The 18723-nt window shown below is 38.4% G+C and overlaps 1 long non-coding RNA gene across 5 annotated transcripts in view; it reads right to left on the bottom strand.

The window, feature by feature from the left end:
* Positions 1-18415, bottom strand: part of LOC113927672 — a 38652-nt gene extending 20237 nt beyond the window's left edge. Inside the window, exons 1-3 of one of the 5 annotated variants that reach the window (XR_003521707.1) lie at positions 18292-18415; positions 8203-8343; positions 6882-7693 (exon numbers count right to left, since the gene is read on the bottom strand). This is a non-coding gene — a long non-coding RNA (uncharacterized LOC113927672). Of the gene's footprint in view, positions 1-6881; positions 7694-8202; positions 8344-18226 lie in introns of those variants that run through there. The other 4 variants (XR_003521709.1, XR_003521708.1, XR_003521711.1 and 1 more) reach the window with 4 other exon arrangements.
* Between the last annotated feature and the right edge of the window lie 308 nt (positions 18416-18723).

The following is an 18723-nucleotide window of genomic DNA, read 5'->3' as shown; positions in this document are numbered from 1 at the left end:
AAACCTCGTGGAATGTCATACATGTCATTACTGTGGAGATCAGAGCAGTTTGTGGCTTTAATCTATCAGCAATACCACCTGCTGGATCCAGTAACCTTTGTAAAATATCTTAGGGCTCTTAGATGAGATGAAGCCATTTTTCTTTCTTTTTATGACAAATAAACTGAGGCATTCCTTGGATTATGCAAATTTTAAGAACTGCAGTCCACTTTAACGGACAGTGGCTAGAAGTTTTGTGCAAAATAATGATACTGTATTTGCAGCTAAACAGGCTTGGGCCTTGTTGGAGGTTGACTGGGCAATGAACAGAGTGCATTTGCCTTTTACAGATTCCTTCTCTACAAAAATAGCTGGCAGCAGAGAGGTGTGGTGAAAGAATCTAGAAAAAAAAAAGAAACAAGGGGCACTAAGCAAAAAAGATATTCGTGCTCTTTGGGGGTATCAAAACATGTTTACTTGAGATCTCTTTTCTTTAATCCAATAAAAGTATTGGCAAAGTGTTTGGTATTTGAGGCATAGTAGTGGGAGTTCTGTCACGATGTAACTAAAGATGGTGGGAAAACCAGTTTGAATAAAATGAGATCCAACTTGAACCTTTGCCCATGCATGGAACTAAAACCAAGTCAACCCACTGTTAAGTTAACGTTGAGTCATTAGGCTTTTTTTTTTTTTTTTTTGGTTCATCTGTTTCTGAATATCTGTGTGTCTTCTTTTTTTATACTCTTAAAAAATAAATTTGCTTGTGGCATTCAGGATGCAATTCTTAGCTTACTACATCCTCCTGCACTTTTAAAAGATGAGTATTAAATTGAAATTTTTATAAAAATATATTTGTGAATTTAGATGTTTTTATTTGATTCCTGATACACTTCTTAGAACCCACTTTTGGTGTTTCATATAGATTCCAGAAAGAGTTAACTGCTAAGAAATCTGCTTTGGTAGTTTTCATTTCAGAGAACTTCGGGAAATTGAGGTGTGAAAACTATTTAAGACTAGTCCTAAAGCCATTGGGTAACCACTAATTGTTCAGCATAGCAAGGAGATGTCTAAGTTATCAGCTCATCCCAGTTTGTTCTCCTTCTCACATCTTTTACATGAGAATGTATGCGTTTTGCTTTCTGAAATTTTGAGTCCCCTTTAGATACTTTGGAGAGACAAACTAACTCAGAGATAATCTGCCTCAGTCTCAGATAACCACTGATGTAAAATCTTTACCAGAATGGGTGGAGAGAACTGAACTATGTGGGAGAGGAACTCAAGGGGGGAAATGATTAATTCATGTCAAAAACGGAATTGAAGTTACTGACATATTATTCCTCTGAATACATTAAATAGCCTGTCCATTAATCAACTTGATGAATCCTTTCTAAGAGTATATGGCCCGTTAAAAAAAAATGAATACATCTTCTGGAAAAGGGAAGGTGTAAAGGATTTAGGAGATCAGAGGCACTCACTGCATTTTATAGAAATGGGATCATATATGGTCAATTTTATTTTTACAAATGAGTGTACATTGAAACCCCATCACACACACATGCACACAACCACACCCATGCCATTTTTCAATCTTCTTTGGTCAAAAGAGCTGAGATGACTGTTTGTGAAACTTGTCCTCATGGCCCCCAGGCAGAATTTGTAGTTCCTTCCTCTGTGCTTCATTCTTCAGACATACCTCTAATGTGGAACGTGTATTTTTATAATTATATGTTTATATTTCTGTTCACCTTCACCTCCAACTAGACCATGAAAGCAAGGACCGTATCTTATTCAGATTTATTCCTCAGTGCTTAGTGCAATGCTTGGTACTTAGTTTGTGCTCAATAAATGTACCAGTGAGTGGATGAATTAGTGGAACTCCTGTGAGTCCAGTAGCCATACATGGGTTCTTGTAAAAATCTTCCAACTACCCAGCCTGATCTCTGCAACTGAGGATACTGTTCTGTGTCACTAACATATGTCATTAAATCCAACCCAATTTGATATTACCTAGGTGGAAAGAAACTCTTCATTTAGAGCAGGGGTGAAGGGATTGGTTTTCCATGGCTACCCCCAAAAGTCAATGACTTCAATATAATACAGATAACACCACCAATTAATGTTTACATTTTACTCAGCACAGAATTCTTTACCACCAAACCTGAGAGCTAAGTATTATTATTGTTTTTTTTTATACCTCAGAAATTAGAACTCAGAGAAGTGAAATATTTTCCCAGATCACACAGACAGTAAGGATGGAGAGCTTATTGGAACTCAGGCCCCTGGGTCCAAATCCCATTGTCTTTCTACAACACCCCGCATGATCTCAGAGTTGTGGGAGTAAACAGAAAAGCCACAGATGTACTTTAAACTCTCAACTAAGGATTGTCACAAAAATTGCCCAAGTGGTTCTCACAACATGTAGATTCAGACCATGTCTAGGAAGGTATTTTAGAATCAACACAACCTGTGTGTGTGTGTGTGTGTGTGTGTGTGTGTGTGTGGTGTAGTCCTTTATCCTCCTAGAAACAAAATGATCTATCTATTTTGGTTTTGGCTTTATTTGAAAGGGTACTGAAATATCTACTCATTATGAATTATATTTCATCCATACTTCATAAAAAAACATAACAGAAACTTAGAAAATCCAAACCACAAAAATAGACAAGGGGATGATCAGTTCCTACAGATATTATAATGAGGGGATTATTTCCCTAATTCCTTCATACTGAAGGTAAATCTTGAAGCTTACTAAAATGGAAATAAAATTCAACTTTGTATAACAATAAGAATTTGGAATATGTTAGCCTCAAGTAATAGATAAATAAGACATATAAACTTGTTTCAAAAGAAAATAAATTCATGAATGAATTTAGTGATAAATTGTGAAGGATGTTAGAGATGATGCTTTCATTTTTTGAGGTCATGGAAAGAAATTATATTTATAATATGATCCTGGGTACACCTGTTAAAAGTGACTACTAAGGTAGATAGGCTATTGACCCAAGATAATATTTTTAAAATACCTCTGTCTGGTCTAATGATCCAAGTTTTTCACTGTACTTTGCTTAAGTATTCTTCCAATGGAAGAAAAAGAGCAAGGCTAGTGCAATCCATACATCATTCTCATAGTTCTGAGTGCCCTATGGCTCCTGAAACAATGGTGGCTATGCCAACAAAACCAATAAAAACAGTTACTATGGTGAAAAGAAATTGTTTAAAAGAGAAAACTATGGTTTTTTTTCTCCTTATTTCTTGTAACCCCTGACCATTTCCCTTTTAATCAGTTAGATCTCTAGGAATTGATAACACAACAGAAAGCAGAGAGCAAATGAGTCAATTCTTGGCTTTGGGGTTTCAAAAATTAGACAGTATATCTGGGAGAATATTTAGTGCATAAGAACAAAGTTTTCCCAATTCTTAGGGTTCTGGACAAGACCTCTGGCTGAGAGAAGGAGAGGAGAGCTATGAAGACACTGCCTATCCCTGAGAAAGATAAATCCTATGCCTTGTCCCCTACTGAAGGCCAAACTTTGGGAAGAATAGGAGCAAGGCCCCAGAATAGGCGTGTGGTTTCTGAGATTAGAGGAACCTATGCTTTCTTCTTTGGCATAGCCCCAGGGAAGGAGCAAGACCAGAGAAGATACAGATCCACAGTGTGCATAGGAAAAGAAAGCCCTAGACCTCCAGGCATCCTGGGTCTAGTGCAGGTGGAGCAACAGAATCTAAAGAGTTCAGGCCTTAGGGAGCCTCATAGTACCTTCACATCCCCAAGTGGTTTATGACTGAAAAGGTCTCCTCTGCAGATGAGGGTGAGCACTGAGGTGGGTTGACCTCAGGCAGGCTCAGGGAGCTTTCCACAGCTCAGCATGACCCAGCAGCAGTTGAATGACTCCTGTGCCCCCTAGAGGGACTTGGTAGGATCTAAGAGATTGCTGAATGCCCCATGGCTTTGCATTTGGGAACATAGGACAACCCAGCATGGATCTGCATGGAACAATGATGAAAGGTCAGTAGGACCAAGGATATTTCAGGGGATGCCTGCATGAAAAGATGATCTGAGGACCAGATGCCGCTATGCTCTTGAAGAGTTGGCCAGAGCTAGGCCCTCCCAGAACATATGCACAACCAAGAAGAATGCAGGCTAGAAATAAAACTTAAGTCAATTTATAGATAAATAAAATTATTTCTACACACTTGACTTTGAGGACTTTTAACCCACTAAATGCCACAAGTAACATTTCAGAAAATTGGGTCTTCCTCAGTTGTGCTGGTTTGTTCTAATCAAAAGTTGGAAAGATGAGTCAGTAGCTCATAAACCTCTAGATATTCCTCAGTCTAAAAACTCTCTTCGATCTACCCAATTCACTAATTCGGAAAACTTTGTAGGTTTAATGATAATGAATGGTAGCACTTGTACACTTTCTAAAATATCTACAATGACATCTCATGTTTTATTTTATTCACTTTGTTCATCTTCTAAAATGAGCGCTGTATATATATATGCATATATAAAAATATATAGATATATATTATTGCAGTTCTTTCTATTATCCTAGAAGTCAGGAACAAGAATTCCACATATTAGGCTTTTTGTCTTGTGGTGATAAAGATTTTACTCTGTACATGGGGAACAAGATTTGGCTTGCACTAAACCAAATCTGTAGTAGAGAACACTTTTATAACAGAGTCGCATTGTATTCAGAAATAGAGATCACTAATAAAGACACCAATAGAAACTATTCAACCTCCTGCTCAAATATTTGCTAAATTATTGGTTTCTCTGTGAGAACATTTTCCTCTGGCATAAACAGTGGCCATGAATAGGATGAGTGTTTGAACAGTACAAAAGTACCAGGTTTCTTCCTGTTACCCAAACAGCAATAAACACCATTGGTACAGCACCCTGCACCACAGCCCTTGTCAGACAATGGGGCTCACACACGAGGGGCCAAGATGTTCAGTTCTCTGATAACATAAATGTTCATTCCCAGCTGGGAAGACACCAACAGCCAAAGTTAACAGTTGCAAAAGAGCCATTGAAGAAAAATGGAAAGGCTTCCTTTCCCTCCAAGGCCATGGTGGAAAGCAAAGGAGCCACATCTGGGTGTCTGGGAATGAATCACGTTATTGTGTTAAGGAGATGGGCACACACTCTGCTACCCTTCCCTGCCACCACAACCTGCTTCCAAGGATGTTGTCCTATTGACTTCTCTTCTCAAGGCCATCTGTATTAGTGCATGTCAGGGCCAGCACATGAAGAAAACAAACAAAACCTCTGATTTTCTTTAAAGTAATTCTGAAGAAGCTAAAGGCAGAAATGATGATTTACATAATCTATAAAAAGCATTTAGATGTATCTTTTTAACATGTAATATATATGTATGTAAATTTCAGAGGTAACTGTCATTGTTTCCTCCATTTTTAAATGGGGAACTTAACCACAGAGAGGCTAAATAAGTTTTGTGACTAAGATGCTACTCCAGGTGTGTCTGACTCCTGATTTTTCTCCTGGGAATTATGAAGATAACTGATACGGTGACTTTTGTACTTTTCTTGACTGCAATTCGCAAGAAGAAATTCATTTTAGGGGACACCTGGTTGGCTCAGTCGGTGGACCACGTCACTCTCGATCTCAGGGTTAAGACTTCAAACCCCAAGTTGGTCATAGAGCTTACTTGAAAGAAGAAATTTATTTTATACTGAGACCTTGAATACAACTCATATGTGTGTATAACAAAAGTTTCATGAGATAATAACAAGATAATACGCGCCTTTATACACATTTTCAGGAGTTCCAGAACATGAATATTTCCTATTTTATTCTCTTTAAAGGAAAAAAATGTAATAATCCACTAAGTTGGTTTCATTTTATGACTTTCAAATAGGTCTTGAACCATATTTGAAAAACATTTAACTAAAACATCTCCACCAAATAACTCCTGGCTTTTTAAAATTACCCCTCCTACAGGTCTCTGAATTCTTCCATTACTATCTATTTTATTTCTGAACATTTCTATGTGTAGAGATAGGTTTATGTCTCTGCTATTTCTATGATAGCCTTCCAGATCCTGGAAATGACCATCAAATTCCTCAGGAGTCATCTCTTCTCCAGTTTGGATATGCCCACTTTCTTTGTTCCTTGAATGATGTAGTTCCCATTTTGTGCACTCAGAATGCACAACATTTGGGGCGCGTGGGTGGCTCAGTCATTAAATGTCTGCCTTTGGCTCAGGTCATGATCCCAGCGTCCCTGGGATCGAGCCCTTCATCGGGCTCCCTGCTCAGCGGGAAGCCTGCTTTTCCCTCTCCCACTCCCACTGCTTGTGTTCCTTCTCTCTCATTGTGTCTCTGTCAAATAAATGAATAAAAATCTTAAAAAAAAGAATACACAACATTTGGAGATGTTCCAGCTGTCCGAGGCAGATTGCAACTCCAACCCTTTGTCTTAAATATCAAACTTAGATTTTGCTGTCCAGACCAATACTTCTATTTACAGTTTAAAATCATATTAGCCTTTTTGGTGGCTGCATTCACATGCCGGTCAGCTACAACTAGAGAGTTCTTTTCCTTATGACAATGAAACTCGGTGTAGCCTAATGTCACCTGGTATAGCCGCTTTCAATCATAAGTTTAATATTGACAGGTTCTGAATACAGAAACTGTGCCACATATAAGTCATGATATGTAAAGGACTCTTCACTTTAATAGTTGTTTTTGAGGTTAAATGATACATATAATCTCAGCATTATACGTTAAAATGATGCCTGCTATATATACTATTTCTTTGTAGGTCAACAATGCATTACGTCTTTTATATAAGTATGCCTTTGATATGCTTTTGTGACATAAATTTACTTTGCCCTTTCCCCCCCTTTAATCAAGAAGACTTTATTACTGAGGAGTTTTGTTACTCAGTTGTTTTTATTTTGACATTCCAACATTGAGTAGATATTTCGTCTTAGGGACTCTGCTTTTGTTTATATATATATGTGGTTAATTTATATGCTCTTTATTTCCCACATCCTGTTGAGATTGCTTCCCAGCAGACCCTCCCTTTTCCAAAAATAATATTCCTTTTTCTGTTTTCAGTATAGTATTTGCAATAAAAATGAAACACAGACATACTCCAAAGATGTAAGTTGGGAGTTTTGTGAAATCCTTGATTTAAGTCAAGGGATCTCAGGATAAAATGTCTTAGTGTGGTACCAAAGAGTGCTGATGTGTGGACATTTCAGAAAAACAAAGCATGGTGGTACAAAAAAAGGAAGAACTAGCCAAAGATAGAACATGCTGCTTTAGAGAGTGAGGGATTTTTTTCCCTGCACGTGGGCAGCTATGTGACATGGATTTTAAAGAAGGGGATAAGGAATTGGGAGCTGGACTAGATTGGCATTTTTCAACTGTGCTCTCTGAGCAGGATGTGGGTGCTGGAAGGGAGACAAACCATCTGGAAGAGCTCCAGGGTCTCTGCTCCCGTGCCCAACAAACATTCCCTTTCTGCACCCAAAGCAGCTCCTCTTGTGTCTTTTCTACATACAGTGCCTCTGTACCAACTGTGGTTGCCCATGGCTAAAAGAAGTTTCCAAGTCAGTGGACAAGATGGTCTTTAACTGCTCTCCTGGTCTGGTCTGGTTTCTGTTTGGATGCCATTTTGTAAGGGTAGGAAGAAAGTGCCGGATGATTGGTATTTTTACTTGTCAGAGTCCAAAAGATTCTAGAAGAACAGCAGAAAAATGAATTTAGGAAAACTAACTCCACAAAAGATGGAGGAGACTAAGTTTAGTAACAGCTAAGAAGGGTAAATGATTCAGCAAACTGATATACATCAGTATTTATGCACATCAGCTACCAGCTGCCTTTTGCTTCACTCCTTTGTTTCTCTACCTCCCCAAGCTCCCAGGAAACTCTTCAGTTCCACTTAAACTCTTAGGTCTTAGGACTTAATGAGTCCTTGAGACCCAGAAAGTGAATTTCAGCTCTTATTTGCAAGCCTCAGTTCCCCTTTCTGCCAGGTTGGCCTGACCTCGGACATTGCTGACACTGGGCCCCCTTGCTGCAGATCTCCGATCTCATAGGCACCTATCTCTGGGTTGCGCCCACTCTGAGTTATTCTTCCAAGTTCCAGGTGAGCCTTCCCCATCCCTGAGACTTGCCACTGTTCTTAAACAGTCTTTGTGACTGGGCTTCCAAAGGGCCTGTCACTATGCTGTGACACCTGCTTACCTGAGCCAGGAATGTCTAGCCTTGCTGCGTCTGCAGTGGTTGTGCCCCTTGGGGGCTGCTCCTTTCCCATCTGGCGGTCCCCTTCACCTGGGTACAGGTTCTCTCTCTCTCTCTCTCTAATCTCTGATTCACTAAAGAATTCTGGAAAAGGCAGATAGAAGAATAGTTTCGTTGTTGTTTTGTCTTCTGTTGTGTTTATCTATCAGGAATGTCAAAAGAATGTCTCTAACAGGATTTTAGTTCTGTTGTGGGTCAACTTTCTGTTTTTCCACCTAGTTCTGTGTTCTGCTTTTATTGCTTCCTCATCCCCTAACCAGATAGATTAAAAATAAAAATCTATTACACGTCACCCCTTACATACCAATCAGAGCCCATGTTAGGCAGAGTACAAGCAATTTAGATATATGAGGTTTTTTGTACCTCACCATAGACCTGAGAGGTGGGTATCATTAGTCCATTGTTTTATGGAAAGACTAAATCTCAGAAAGCTGAGCTATTTTTTCAACAAAACACAACTTATATGTGGTAGAGTTGGAATTGGGATCCATACCTGAAACTTCAATGTCCATGACATTTCACTATGTACTTCTCCAATTAAGAGAAATTCATCTCTCTTTAGAGGTATTTGCAACTTTAAAACATTGGTATTTTTAAGCACTTTTATTTTGTAGGCAATCTAGTTCATGAGAAAACTAAAATTTTGAATAAGTCCCCCACCAAAATAAAATTATAGAAAAGTACAAGGATAATTTATAATCTGCACAAATAGAAACTGAAATCCACTCCCGAGTCCTCATGCTGAGGCTGTGGAGCAGCGCAAACACCCCAGCAGCTCTCAACCCTCCCACCACCACCACCACCACCACCACCATTTTCTCTCCTACCATAAAGCCACTCCAGCTGCAGGTGGGAGTGACATCAATAGAGTGACAGCTCTGAATTTGTGATAATTTGTGTATGAAAACAAAATCCAAAATTTTCTTGGTACATATTATCTCACAGTTGATGGCAACATGGGAGTGTGTCATGACATTGGGGTTGGCAGGTTAGAAAATGATGTCAGATGATAATTCAAGGTTCCATTTTGACTACATGTATTGAGCACCTGTTGTGCACTAGACATTGTTCTATATTCAGCATAGGATCAGTTCTGCCTTTAGACCCAAATAACCAGGGTCCCTCCCCAGGACCCTGTGCTTTAGAGAACCCCCTTCTTCAGCCTCATCCCTCTCCATCAGGTAAAGGGAACATGTCTACCCAGGTCCCATCCCCAAATCAGACCATGCTCCTATCACTTGGGACCTGGAATTCCCTGCCCTGATGACCCAAACTTTCTTCTAGGGACAGTGTAGCCTCTCTGAGGTCTACTACTATCCAAAGTCTGGGTAGCATCTCTGGAATGTCAGCTCTTTTGTCCAAGGGACAACCAAGGGGTAACTGATTTCAGTTAAAAGGGAGGAGTCTGGATTTTGGACAGAGTTTGGATGTGCTTTCACAAAGAATGAGGGAACTAGGGGATAAGAAGAGCAGAGGGTCAGGGTGGGAGGGTGCCTCTATTCCTATGGTTGCCTTGACGCTGGGCTGCCAGGAATTCAAGGATGATCAAGCTTTATGATCTCAAGGAGTTTTCAGTCTGGTTAGAAAGACTAGCACACAAATAGATAACAGTCTAACATGGTGAACACAAGGCTTAGGATTCTTTAAAAACACCACAGGAAGGCCACTTAAGCCAGGCATGAGGATGTAAGGATTGACCGGGAAGGATGCATATTGAAGGATGAATAAGGTAAGCTAACAATGAGGGAATTGGGGTGAGAGGGACGGGGGGATTGTAGAAGTTGCAAGAAAGAACACTACCAGAAAAGACACTGAGGCATGAAGCAGGAAATTCTGCAAGACTAAGCGATGCTCTCATATCTCACAAAAAATTCTGTACACACATCTGGAAAAGAGTAGAAGCTAAATATATGTGCATTTGACACAGTTATGCTGTAGAAGAGAGGCTTATGAATTTTTTAGTGTTTTTGGAGCAAAAGTCCTACATGGAGAGAGTAATATGAAGTAGAGCAGAGATGTCAACACATCTTGGAATAGGTTGTTTCTGACAATGCGAGGTTAACCTTATTTTAGAAGTGACAGAGACTGATATGACTCACTTAATTTTAGTTAGGAATGTGAAGGGTTATTTGGAAAGCACTGAAGACTAAAGACACAAAGAACTAGTAGGCAGTTATTATAATACAGGAGAACAATGATAAGGGCCTGAGCTAAAATAAATTGAAATCTCAACACACACATGGTTGTATCCCTTGCCTACCACATAGTAGGTGCTCAATCTCTAATAGTTGAATGGATGACTAAAGTCAATACCAATAGGAATGGAGAGGAGGATATATTTAGGAGAGATGGAAATCATAGGACTCAAATGTGGAATTGACAGGGTCAGAAGTCAAGGATAATTCTAGGATGTCTTAGTGAGCATGGGACAGATGATGCCAGTGACTAAGAAAGGATGACTTTCGGAAGGTGAGATAATGAAGCAAGTTCGGGTTAAGTTCAGCTCTGGGTGCTCAGGGGTCAGCCTGGTACAGACGACTCAGAGGCAATAAATAGAAACCTAGAAAAAGTGGTTACAAATTTCACTTTATATCAGAATGCCTAGGACATTTGTTAAAATACAGACTCCTGAGGGCAATCCCCGGATACTCTGATTCATGCAACATGGGATGAAGTCCAGGAATCTGCATTTTAAATAAGCATCCCAGGTGATACTAGTATAGGCCATTAGGACATTTTTGTTTGTTTGTTTTTGAGAGAGAGAATTCATTTAGCTCTAAAGTTTTGGTGACAGATTGGAAATATAGATTTGAGAATCAATGACATAAAGATAATACTAACCAACACTGACCACTTGCAGTGTGACAAACTGTTCTAAGCACTTTACTATCTTAACATGTATAAACCTCACACCTCTATCAAATAGGTATTATTACAGACTGAAGAACTGAACCTTGAAGAGGTTTGTGAGTGTCAGAGAGGAGGCTGAACTCAGGCAGCCTATATTCATGGCCAGAACCTGTGTTCTTAACCATAATGCTAGTCTAGTCCTCCCATTTCTGTAATAGTTGTTGAGAGTAGTTACTAGTGGCAAAGGGGGTGAGATTGCCCAAGAAGGTGTCATGTCTATGGGCCAAATACTGAATCCTGGAGAACAACAAGCATGAGTAGCAGATAAAAGTATAGGATTAAATGAGACTGGCAAGTATTTGAACCCATCCCAGTTTCTTTAAGGAGTGCCAGGTTTTCTTAACACAGAGAACGCAAATGCAGAGAAGTTCTTAATAAATATTCTTTGCAATAATATTGATGATGGGAACTTAAGTCCTGAAGGACTACTTCACCAAGTTATCATTTAATGACAAAATGCGGTGTTTCTTCATAATATTTTCAACTCTTCCGGATTTTTTACATTACTGACAATGGAAGACACTGAGATTTTTTAAAATAAATATGATTTACAGGTAAATGTTAAATAGTGGATTCCCATATGAAGAACTGCTTTAATGCTAGTTCCAAGGAGAATAAGCATCAGAATGCGCATTTTAAATTCTGGTCTTTTTTGCACAATTCATCTTCAATGTCTCAGCCTGATCTCAGACTTGAAAATGAAAATGGTTTTAATACTTGCAAATACTGGAAACTTACTAAGTCTTGGTGTCCACAATCCTTGTATAATCATAGGGACACAGTGTAACACCTTGACTTTCCTTCTACATTTAAGTGAGCAGACTCTAATGGTGCTGGAAGGATTTTGTTGTTTACACGTTAGGAGATACAAAATAAAGGACTTATATTTAGTCTATAGGACAATTTTCTAGCAATAATTTAGTCAATCATTGAAATAAATTTTGAAGACTATGGAATCGTTTGTTCCAATTGTGCATTCATTAGCTTTCTAAACTATTCTTTCTCAAAAAAAAATTTTCTTTCACCTTATGGGTCCATGAATCCCCAGATGTGCTTAAAGTTTGAAGAAATAATCAACTTCTTTTTCATTATCTTGTCTCTACTCAGCCACAGGATAACCTGACCAATTTGTTTAGTGTAAAAGAATCTCTTTTCCCTAGAAGGAGGTCCACCCCAAAAGGATATCCCTTATTATAACTTCACTGGGCATTTTTAAGCAAAGGAACAAGAAAATGCTTATAGTAAGCATCTATGTCAGAACCTCAAGGTAGCAAATGCAACATTTGTATAAAGCCTGTTCCAGTGTCTGCTTTTACCCATCATGACTTACCTCTATCTGCTTCTGCCAGAGGACAGATAAGCGCAGAAGGGTGTTTTGACACAGAAAGATGGATGTTGTATGGATGCTGGAAAGACAGGTGACTGTTTTAAAAAAACATTTTGAACTTAACTGGTCACTAAACTGAAGATTTGGGGTAGGAGAAAAAGAGCATAGAAGTGATATTAATACAGTGAGGAGCAAGACCCTCATTTCATCATAAAGATAAATGTCGATGCACAGCAATTTGCAAATAACACATAATTAGGGATAGTTTTTGTAATGCAAAAATAAACCCTCTAATTATATATAGAACTGATTGTAGATAATGATAGTGATCTACTAGGAATAGATTAAAGGATTGAGATTTTTTTTTCCATCCCATTCAAGCACTGAGGTTTTCCACATTGACCTGTAGAAATGGTATTAATGGGAGACACTGAAGAGAGACTGTCTAGATTGCCGCAGCAGTTTGATTTACACATTTCCCAGAAACTTCCTTGTCAAGAACCTTTTAAAATACAATCATTCTCAAATCCTAAGCACGCCCACGAGCTAGTCAAAAAACGAGAGAAAAGGGGGCACCTGGGTGGCTCAGTTTGTTGAGCTTCTGACTCTTGGTTTCAGCTCAGGTCATAATCTCAGGGTCCTGAGATGGAGCCCTGAGCTCAGCGGGGAGTCTACTTGAGATTCTCTCTCTCCCCCTCCTTCTGCTCCTATCCCCCTACTCGTGCACTCTCTCTCTTGCTCTCTCAAATCAATCAATCAATCTAATCTAAAAAAGAGAGAGAGAGCAAGAAAGAAAGGAAAAGCTACTCATTTAGATCAGTCTTGTGAGACCCCAGGCAAAGGTTTGAGAACTTTGGAAAGAAAGTTTATCAGAAAACTTTTTTTTTTCCTCTCTCGTTTCTATCCTTTTTCCTCCCCCACTTCTCTCCTCTCTTCTTTTCCTTTTCTGTTTCTTTTTCCTAGACTCTGCACAAACTCCATCAGTTTTTTATTTTTCTGGGTAAGTTATGGCAGGCAGAAGTATCTGGAAAGTACTTGAAGCTCTTCAGAAAACAAATTTATCTTGAGAACCCAAAATATTCCTAATTTTTAAAAATTAACTATCATAATATTACTCCCTGGTATGACAAATTGTTCCTTTATTCAAAATGGAAAGGCAAATTTATGTAATGGCCTTGGCCAAAGGTAGTGTCTCCTTTGAGCGAGTTGGGGTTACTTCCACGGAGCACATAGAATCCCAAGATGTCAGGTTCTCCTGGCCAGACACTACCACTGTTTTCCACTAACTGCCCACTGAAAAGTAGCAAGAAGGACAGGACGTGGAGCAGTTTGCTAGCCTAATACATAGTCCTTCAGGAAAGCATGACCCTAACTCTAAACTTTGATGAGCAAAATGGATGGATATTATAAACAGGGGAATAGAAAGGTACTTAAAGGGAGATGAAGTTCCTATATTTTATTCAAACTAGCAAAATGACAATAGTAGACTGTAATAAACTATATAAAATAAATTACCAAGAGCAAACACTAAAACAAAATCTATACAAAGGGATACACTTGAAAACACTATAGATAAATTAAGATGGAGTTCTAAAATACATTCAAGTAACCCACAAAAAGGCAGGAAAAATAAAGCAGAGAAAGAACAAAGGAAACAGAGAACAAAAAAATGAAATGAAAGATATAAGCCCTAGCCTATTAGTAATTGCATTAAATGTAAATTGTCTAGATATATTAAGTAAAAGACAGAGATTGGTGGAATAGATGTTAAAAATCCTAACTGTATGTAGGAAGGTTGAAAGAAAAAAAGATGGGAAAAAGATATACCATGAAAGAATTAACCAAGAAAGAAAGAATACATTAATATCAGATACAGTAAATTTCAAAGCAGAGAAGTTACCTAGATCAGAGAGGGACATTAAATAATGATGAAAGAGTCAATCCACCAAGAAGACACAGCAATCTTGAATGTGTACACACTAAAGGACAAAGCTGCAAAATACATGAAATAAAAGTTGATAGAACTGAAAGAAGAAATAGAAAAATCCACAAGTATAGTTACAGCCTTCAACACCCCTCTCCCCACAACTGATAGAACAATTAGACAATCGGATAAGGGGTTTTGTGGTAAATAACATTATCAAAGATTATGGTTGTGATATCCACTGAAATGGGGACCACTGGGAAAGAGAAGGTTTATGTGGAGGAATGGAAAAGAAAATGAGCTGGACTTTGGTCAAGTTAAAATATTCAAGAGCAATGTCAAATGTGTAGTTGGATATATGAGAAGGTGAAAGGTTAGAAATACAGATATGGAGTCATCTACATATACGTGGTAATTGAAGCAATGGGTTTCAATGAGTCTGCCAAGAAGAGAGTACAGTGACACATATAAAGTTTTTAATTGTAGGCTTGAACTTTGAGGAATTCTGACATTTGATGTCTGTGTAGAGAAAGGACAGTCTATTGGGGAAAATGAAGAAGTGGTCAAATATGTCAGAGAAAAGTTAAGTGCATGTGACATGGACATTAAAAGCATAGGGTATTTCAAAAAGAATGAGGATCCCAAAGTGAATGCTGCTGAAAGGACAATGAAGACTAGAACTAAAAAATGACAGGATTTCTTGACAGTGAGGACATTAATGACCTTGATGAGAGGAATTTGATGGAAGGAAAGGGAAAGAAGCTCAGAGTGGACAAAGGAATGAATGGGAAAATTAAGACATGTAGATGATAAGTAAAGAAAATTATTTTTATAAGTTTGACTGAAAAAGAGAAGTACGAGGAGCTGAGGGAGAGGTTTTATTCATTCATTCACTCATTTATTCATTTATTATTTAGATATGGTTATAGGTTTTTTTGGTCATCTTTTTTTTTTTTTTTCTCCCTGTTTTTTGTTTTTTCCCACAGGGAGAAAGATTAGACAAAATTGAGAGGCAGAGGCTGAGAAAAAGAGAAAGTTGATTTTGTAACTTTTTGTTAAAGGAAAGGATGAGAATCAAAGCAAGGGCAGAGGGATTGGCCTTTCATAGGAGGGCGTGCCTCTTTTTAATAGGAAAAACAGAGGAGATGCATACAAATGTGATGTGATTGGTAGTTTGGTAGGGGGAAATTCAGGGAGTTCCTATCTAGTGTTTTTGCTTTTCTTGAATGTCTTAAAAATCCCCACTTATGGAAAAACACAGAATCATTTTTGATATCCACAGATAAAGGAACAATGTTTTCTGTACCAAAAAGAGAATGAAATTATGCAAAAAGGTGGGAGGAGATTTTGTTGGAAAGCCTTTATATGAAAATTTCTACAATAGTATAAAAATTAAGGCACACTGAGTTTTACAGTTAGTGAACACTTAACTAGTCATCTACATTGCAAAGAAAAAACTATTCTGGAAAATCAGGATGTGTGCAGACTCTTGGTTGAAAGTGACACAAAATCCTGGCTAAAATAGCTTCGGCAAAAAGAAACTGTTATTATTCCTGCAATTTTTAGTTTTAGGGGATGGCTTCAGCATGTCTGCAGTCAGGCCTGAAATGATACCATGGAAACCTCACCTCTGCCTTCAGCTACATTCCTGCAGTCTCAGCTAACCCATGAAATAGCACCAGTGGAGTCTTCTGCTTTATCCTCTTAGATCCACGCCCAGTAAGGAAGGTCTAGGATGTCTTTCCCAGAATTCCTAGAAAAATCTCCTTGGCTCTACATGGGTCATGGGCCAATCCCTGAAATAATAACTGTGGAGGATAAGATATGTCAATAGGCTTGGGTTTGTGGTCGCTGTGGGACGTGAGTATGGAGTCATGTGGCCTTACAAGAGGAATAGATAGATCCCCAAAGGTCAAGGAAGGTCGCATTTTGACGATTCAAAATACAACCAAACTGGGGAGCCTGGGTGGCTCAGATGGTTAAGCATCTGCCTTCGGCTCAGGTCATGATCCCAGGGTTCTAGGATCGAGCCCCACGTCAGGCTCCTGGCCTAGGGGGGAGCCTGCCTCTCCCTCTCCCCCTGCTCATGCTCTCTCTCTCTCTCTGTATTTCTGTGTCTCAAATGAATAAATAAGATCTTTTAAAAAAAATACAACCAAAGTGATTAACAATTTCACTTTTCTTCCCTGTATATAACCTTTAAGGTTAACAGCTAATGGATATGACAAATTACTGATTTGAGTTTCTCTTCCGCCCCCTTTACTATAAATTTGTCCTGAAGGTGCTAGACCCCAGTGAAATGACCAAAATGAAGATTCTACATGGATGAGCTCTGAATCATGGGGAATGGTTGTGATAGTTACCAATAATTAAAAATGAAAAGAATTATTAGGAAAAAAGACTCGAAGTGTCTCTTTTTATTTAACTTTGAATATGCAGAGTTCACTGTGATTTAAAATGAGAAAAGGTATAATTTCAATTTTATTAAACATAACTCCATCATCATATATTTCTTCGAGTAACATCCTGATATGGTGCATTCCTAAAATTAGTTTTTATCAACCATAGTCATTAAACATCTTTTGGCATATGACATGACTTTGTTTATATTTGGTAAAATACAAAGCGAGCCCTCTATCCAGTAAGGCTTAGGTTGAACCCAGTGCAGCAGCATAAAGATGTTAGCAATACCATCCCAGTACACTGTGAGTTCCTCAAGAATCCCAATTAAGTAGTCGTCACTTCTGTGTTTCTTCTGCCTAGCCCTGGGCTCAGGATGTAATAGGCACAGCTAGGACTATCTTGATTTGATATTTTAGCTGGCCTTCTCTTAAGGATTCACAAGCATCATCACTTCACTGAGTTAAAGCTTTTAAAACATCATTTGGGTTAGAATCTTGGAGGTGGGGTAAAATCCCCTTCTTGTTTTTCTCCCTATTATTACTTATGTACACGTATTTCTTTCTCCAGAACTATATGCTGCTTTCAGAGCAAAAACCATATCTGAAATTATAAATTCATTTATCCATTCACTAATTTACTTACCACAAATATTCATTACTTGTCCTCTACATGTTAGGAACTGTAACTATGAAAATAAAACAGATACAACCCCAAGAGAACACATGCCAAGTTTTAACTTGGCCTGTTGTGGCTTCTTCCTGTCTCTACCGCAATATCTAGCAAAGGATGTAGTACATAGTGGAGGTTTTAGAAATGCTTACTTAAATTAATTGATTAAGGAGAGTTCTGCCAAATATAACCTATATCTATAGTTACTATCAAATCACAATGTAAATTATTATTTGTCCTCTTCAATTAATAGCTAAATAATAACCATCATTTATTCAAAATCTATCATGCAGGAACCTTATATACATCATTTTTTAAAACATCACAACAGCCTTATAAAGGTCATCATTTTGTACAGGAGAACACCAAGACTGGAAGAAACTTCGTAAGTCTTACATGTTAAGTAGCAGAGCTAGGATTTGAACTCTGGTCTGTTTGGGAATGAAGCCTACAGTCTTACTCATTGCCACATATTAGTTTCAACACTCTTGAAACACCTGCTTCTTCAGTCCTTAAATTCCAATAGTTTCTGTCAGCTCTCTTCTTTCTCATTTCCCCCAACATACCTTAACTTTGAACAATAGCGATCTAACACTTCAAGCAGCTCAGTATAAATTCATGTGTTTGTTAATGTTAACAAACATTGATCCTCTGCAGTAAAAGGCTGCTCAGCTCTCTTTTTCATGAATGGGTCATTCAAGCACCATTTTATAAATTCTTTGTTATGGCTTTACCTCTCTGGGCTCAATGGGAAAAGAAGTACTTCAAGCCCTCTAAGAGATGGACCCTTTTGGCTTACAGTTTCTGGAGCTCAGGCAGATAATCCGTCAGTGGTCAAAAACAGCACAGTGATCTTCTGCTCAGATGGGAAACCCATTCTTGTGCCAATGAGCTCTGCAAACTCTGAATGATCACAATTCTTCTCACTCTTTAGAGATTCAAGTGTGTAAACATCATCAAGAGAGCTTTGTTCTCATTGTTCTTTTCCATACACAATACCTATATTTTGCTCTTGTTTATGAAACCTATTTCTGTTGTATGTTCCTACAGCCACAATGAGGCCCTTTCCATTCTGAAGTATTATCCCAGGGCCATAGAGCAAGCAGATTGAACTGAAAACTGGGCTTGGTGTAAACAGTGTAAAACATGCAAAATCCAAAGCCTGGTTGCTAGGCTCTCAACACAATGAAAAATATTCACATAAGGTTTATCATAAAGGACCAAGGTGATG

The sequence above is a fragment of the Zalophus californianus genome, chromosome 7 (assembly GCF_009762305.2).
Source record: "Zalophus californianus isolate mZalCal1 chromosome 7, mZalCal1.pri.v2, whole genome shotgun sequence".
Taxonomy (NCBI): domain Eukaryota; kingdom Metazoa; phylum Chordata; class Mammalia; order Carnivora; family Otariidae; genus Zalophus; species Zalophus californianus.
The sequence above is the reverse complement of the archived record's forward strand: the minus strand, read 5'-3'. Positions and strand labels throughout refer to the sequence as shown.